Source organism: Solanum dulcamara, chromosome 1, assembly GCF_947179165.1.
Source record: "Solanum dulcamara chromosome 1, daSolDulc1.2, whole genome shotgun sequence".
NCBI classification, from domain to species: domain Eukaryota; kingdom Viridiplantae; phylum Streptophyta; class Magnoliopsida; order Solanales; family Solanaceae; genus Solanum; species Solanum dulcamara.
The window spans coordinates 34,898,812-34,905,418 of record NC_077237.1 but is presented as its reverse complement, the minus strand read 5'-3'; positions in this window follow the sequence as shown (position 1 = coordinate 34,905,418).

Here is a 6,607-nt window from a genome sequence, read left to right as displayed (position 1 = left end):
TAAGCTAAGACCTGAACAATTCTTCATATGCATATAGGCCCGAACCCACTGAATTCTAATTGTATATATTTATTAGGATCAATTCCTAATATTCGAAGTGTTGAATTTACTATTCATGCTTACATCCACATGAACCCTAGTTATGTATTTACATTGCTTATAACTATGCATTATTTTGAGCTAAAGATGGTGTATTTTCATGCATTGAGTAAAAGAAGAGTTTTTAGGGAATATGAGTGTCCAAAGTGCATATATGTTACTTGAGTTATAAAGCTTGATATTTCTAATTTTTTTCATGATTTTACTAAGCTTAAATGAATTAGAGTTTTATGAATAATTAATATTGGAAAGTTCCTATAGACGGATGAGTGTGAGAGGAGTTTCCAAACTTTGAAAGATCGACTTACCTCCCTCTTATTTTGACTTTACCGGAAGGCTTAGAAGGATTTGTGGTTTATTGTGATGCTTCAAAGATTGGTTTGGGTTGCATCTTCATGCAAAATGGCAAGGTTATAGTCTATGCTTCTAGGCTACTAAAAGTGCATGAAAGTAACTACCCTACCCAAGATATTGAGTTAGCGGTCGTTGTTTTTTCTCTAAAGATTTGGCAGCATTACCTCTATGGAGTACATGTGGATGAGTTGGTACACGAAAAGAAAGTAGAGGCCTTTTCACAAGGGTGAGATGAAGTACTTCATTACCAAGGTTGGTTATGTATTTCAGATATGAATGGCCTAAGGAGTTTGATCTTGAAGGAGGCTTATAATTCTTCACACTTTATTCATCTCGGTTTGACAAAAATGTATCGAGACTTAAAAGAACTTTATTGGTGGGGTGGCATGAAAAAGACATAGCAGGGTTCGTGTCCGAATGTTCGAATTGCCAACAAGTGAAGGTCGAACATCAAAGGTAGGGTGGCCTAGCCCAAGACATTGAAATCCCTACTTGGAAGTGGAAAGATGTGAATATGGATTTTGTAGTGGGTTTGTCTCATACTCGGAAACATCATGACTCGATTTGGGTGATTGTTGATAGAATGACAAAGTCGTCTCACTTCCTACCGGTCAAGACTTCCTATAGTGTCGAGGATTATGCTAAGTTGTATGCTCAAGAGTTGGTGAGGTTGCATAGCGTGCCTTTGCCGATTATTTTAGATCATGGTACCCAATTCACTTCTCATTTTTGGAGATTGTTTCAAAGAGGTCTTAGTACCAAGGTAAAGGTAAGTACCGCATTCCATCCTTAAATCGAAGGGCAAGTCAAATGGATAATTCAAACACTAGAGGATACGTTAAGGGCTTGTGTATTGGAGTTTAAAGGAAGTTGGGATGATCATCTACCGCTCATTGAGTTTGCCTATAATAATAGCTACCACTCAAGTATTAGGATGGCGCCGTTTGAGGCTTTGTATGGGAGGCGATGTAGGTCTCCTGTTGGTTGGTTCGAAGTAGGTGACATGACCTTGTTGGATCCCAATTTGGTGCTTGATGCTTTGGAGAAGGTGAAAGTCATTAGATAAAGGTTGAAGATGGCTCAAAGTCATCAAAAGTCCTATTCTGATACTAGAAGAAGGGATCTTGAGTTTAGTGTGGATAATTGGGTGTACTTGAAGGTTTCTCCCATGAAGGGTGTGGTTCGATTTGGTAAGAAAGGGAAATTGAGCCCTAGGTATGTAGGGCCTTATAAAATCTTGAGACGTGTTGGTAAGGTTTCTTATGAGTTGGATTTGCCTTTGGAAATGACTATGGTTCATCCGGTGTTTTATGTGTCTATGTTGAGGTACTATGTGGGTGACCCTAGTTCCATTGTCCCATTGGAAATAGTGAATTTTGAAGAAAACTTGACTTATGAAGAGGTTCCAATTGAAATTTTGGACCAGGAAATTAAGAGATTGAGGAACAAAGAAGTTGCGTCCATCAAAGTCCTTTGGAGAAATCGACAAGTTGAAAGTGCTACATGGGAAGCAAAAGCGAATATGATGAAGCGTTACCCTCATCTCTTTCATTCTACTCAAGCCTAAGGAACTAAGTTACTCATGCTCAAATGTTTAAGACTCCTATGTTTCAGTTCTTCCTAAGTCTTCATATGCATGCATGTTCATAAAGTTGATTTTAAAGTCATGTTTTATGCTAAGTTTAAAGACCTCATGTTTTATGCATTTCAAGAGTCATTGTATTAATGTTGAGTAGCTAGTCCTCGTACTGTGTTCTTTTCTATGCTAATGATTCTCATTCAAGTTCAAATGTTCCCAAGGGGGAGATATTGTAAGACCCCAATAGTTGGAAAGTCCTAAAATGAGGAACAAAGGATGAAATATCAGGAAAATGCAAAAATTGGCACTAGTGATGACCACGGAAGGCCATCATGCACCCTGGTGAGCAACCATAGTGGGGATTCAGAGAATCAGACTTGTAGAGAAGAACCACGGATAGTGGTGAGCACTATGGACCATAGTGCCCTCCGTGGTGACCCCTCCCCTAAGGCCATAGGAACTTCCCAAAGCAAGGGCCACGGACAACCACTACGGATCATGGATCTCTTCATGGACCGTAGTGTGTTTCTATGGTTTTCACTTTGTAGGCCTCCTACAAGACCTGCACCATGGCCATGGTTCATAGGCCGTGATGCCCTCTACGGACCGTGAAGGTCTCCATGGAGGAAGTTCAGAGACTCTCCTTGCAGACTTCCAAAAATATTTCCCAAGTCATTCATCACGGGACCTCACCACGGGCCATGGTAAGCACCACGGACCATGAAGTGTCCCAGTGAAGCCAGTTCGGCCAGATTTTAAAAAGGGGGCATTTTGGTCTTTTCCTATGTTCTAACACAAAGTGAGGTCATTTTGAGGGCATAATTCATCATCTAAAAGATCCTAAGCCTTTCTACACTCATTCACTCTCACTCAAGTTCTAAGACCCAAACCCTAACCTCTCAAGTTCTCTAGGTCTTCCTTTTCATCAAGAAAGCTAGGGTTCATTCCAAGAAGATCAAGTCTCCATTTCTATAAATGTTACATTAGGATTTTATTCCCCAAGGTATGTGGGTCTCATTCATAGGTTCTTCCACCCATGGATCCCAAGTGATTTCTAAGCTCAATATTTCAATTTTAAATGATGAAATCTCATGGATTTTTATATAATGATTCCAAATGCATAGATTATTGTCTATTTGAAGTTTATTTACCTACATTGGTATGTATTGACTCTCAATTTCATGACATGGATGATTTATCAAGGTCCTTACATGAAGGCATAAAAGTAGCTTTAAAGTGTATTGGTGGGTTGTTTTAAGATGTTTTTATTGATGCATTTTCATTACCCTCATGCATGCTAGCATTATTTTAAATGTATTTGAAGGTTGAATGATAGGATCCCACCTAGTTTCATTATGTTGAAATAAAGTTGAATTGAAAGCTTCGACTCCAAAATGAAAGTTTATGAAAGAAAATGTATATTATTAAAGAGAGTCTCAAGAAATGATTGAATGATGATTAAAGGGCTTCTTAGACAAAGAATGGATTCTATGTGATAAGAACAATTCTCACATATTTGAAATAAATAAAAGGTTTTAATGAGCTATTCTACCGAATGTTATTTGATGTCTAAAGTTATATGAATGCTTATGTTATTATGATATTTAAATGTTATTCCGTGGCATTTGACCTAGCACCGAATGTAGCATGTAGATGGGGACTCGACCTAAGGGGTCCTTAAGTAAAGTCTCATGTTGCATTAACTATGCGCCAACATAGGAGCCCTTGTAGGCTATGTAGGCTAGTGGATCCACAAATAGACCTTAAATTTAAAGTTTAAAAAAATTATTGAAGTTGACGAAGCTCTACCCGGCAAGTAGTCTCTTTGTGCCAACGTAGGGGGTTATGTTGGATTTCATGTAACAGCTCGCATGGTCTTAGATGTCAGTTACAGTCATCTTCCCACAAAATGAATATTTCAAATGCTATGTACTTGACTGATTACTCATGCATTTGCACTTATGTTTCATATTACATAAATGTTCTAATGTTTCTTAAATGTTCATGCATGACTACATACTTAGTATATTCAAAATACAAATGCATACTCTTTTGCCTACATGATATCACCATGTAGGGACCGGCGTTTCTCCACACTCTTCTCCACGTGGCTAGATGATTATGTTGAATGCTACATAGTTGGTGAGTTCCCATGTTTCGGGAACAACATCCCCTTTCCTTTTCTAGCTTATGACACATATAGACTCTTGATTACTTTTGGTTCTTTTGACACTTATTATGAGGGTGAGCTAGGGACATGTCTTAGTTCCCCGCCAAGTATTTTTAGTAGAGGTATGCTTGGACACAAAATGTATGATGTTAAAGTTTGACTTTTGACTCCTATTCCATCTTAAATTTCCTTAGTCCCGTTATCCCTTTATTTTTGCTTGTTATTGAATGTCATCACCTATGAAAAGCTAAATGAATGCTAAGAGGCTTGGATGAGGTACCTCCGGGTGTCTCATTCGTCGTGTCACGTCTAGGCCCTAGGCTTGGATCATGATATTTTGCTTGAGTCATGGTACTTAGTTGTGCATGTGTAGCGAACATGTGTAGCGAAGCGTCAATCCTATGTTTTGTGAATGCTTTTCTTAAGGACAAACAATAGTTCAAGTTTGGGAATTTGATGAGTTGGTATTTTATCAACTTATTAGACTCTTATTTATGAATTATTGACATATTTTGATGCTAACAGAAGGGATTTTAAGCCCTTGTTCTCTTATGAGCAAGCATTTCTGAAATTTGAATAATGAAGGATTTGGGATGAAAATTACTGAACACAATATTAAGGAACAGGCGTCCTGCAGAGTTGAACCTGCGTTTCACCATTGCAACGCAGGCTCAAGTTGAAGCCACTGATGGATGCACTTGTGTTGTGTAGTTTTGCACCTACGAAACACAAGTGCCACTGGTCTAAGTCATTATGTACATGAGTTGGAATTGCTTTGAGCACAATTTCACCTGCAAGACGCAGGTGCAGTCCAAGTTATGCTAACGGGAGTCAAGGACAATTTCATACTTGATGCAAAAAGACTTTATTTGAAAGGTTTCAAGAATATTTTAGAGATATGTGTAATTATGTACTATCATCATTTTCACAATGGGGGATGATTCTAGAATAATTTTTCATTGTTGTATTGATTAGTTGTTAGCATTGAAGAACAATAGTTTTTACTTGATGAAGAAGAAAACACAAAATTGTAACTCTCCAAGTTTGGATCTGAATTTCATTACAAGATATGAATGAAATGGAGTATTAGTCTCATGGTACATTCTCCCTTTCCTTATTTGTGAGTAGCTAAATCTCTTGCTAGGAGTGTGTGTGCATGATGTGGGTGTAAACTTGAATGGATAATGATTAAATAGTTCTTAAATCAATTATTATGCATGGATTTGTTGTTGTTTTTAACCTAAAAATCAATGGTTGCAATCATTGGTTGAACTCTCTAACTTCACTTTGACTTGAAAAAAAAAAGTGAAGTTGGGTAAGACTTCATTAGTGAGGACTTGAGAAATTAGTAATTGGAGTAGAGATCTAGAGATAGTCTAACTCACTCAAGCAATGTTTGGTGTTTTGTATCCATGGTTTTGGGGTTCAAAAGAACCCGAGATACACATATTCATTAGTTCGAGAGAATATTGGATATAATATTCAACAAATGTTATTCATGTGATTAAATTAGTTTAGAACTAGTTGATTATTGCTTATTGAGTTGAAGCCCCATCAATATTGCACACACCCCTAGTCGTTTTCAACTTGTTGAATCTCTCTTTGTGTTGTCTAAGTGACCTTGATAATCCTAGTTTTGAATCAAATCTTGTGTTATCTTCCCCCTTCCCCCCACCCCACCCATTTTACTTTATTACTTTGATAGCAGTGTGTTTATTAGTCTTAAGCTGATGATCAAATAAGGCATAATTTTTTTTTTGTCAATCCTTGTGGTTTGATCCAACTTATAAAATTGGATATTATTTTTACACACAATCACCAATACTTTAATTGCAAAGTATAGTTGAGCGTTATCAACCACCACCAGAGAGGTACTCTGTTGGCTCAATCGAAACATGAAGGCTTATGCATGCTCCGATGAAGCATCGACCTAGACCTCAGCAATGAACACAAGGCAGCTCAACCTCCATAAGCATCGAGAGTGTCTGATCTGTTTCCACACTTTCCCTTTCTGTTTTCCTTTTTGTTTGTTTAATTTTCACGTTTATTGTTTATTTATTTTTTGGGTCTAGGCTTTGGACCGGGCCAGATTGTTTTTGTGTACATGATATTTTGATCAATAAAACTTTGGCCTTTCAGACAATTTCACTTTTAAAAAAATGTGTTAAAAATTAAAATTAAAAAGCTTTCAAAATAGGAAAGATTCATTCCTTTCTTAAAAGAAAAGCAAGAGAAACAAATGGAAATATATATATACTTAAGCTTAATAAATCACATGTCCCAAGTAACGATTACAAAGGGGTAATCTTGTCCTGTTTATCAAACTAAATGTTTTGCACAGTATTCAATGTCTTATCTGTGAAAACTTCTTGCAATCTTGTATGAGTGATCGATTGTTGAAGGAC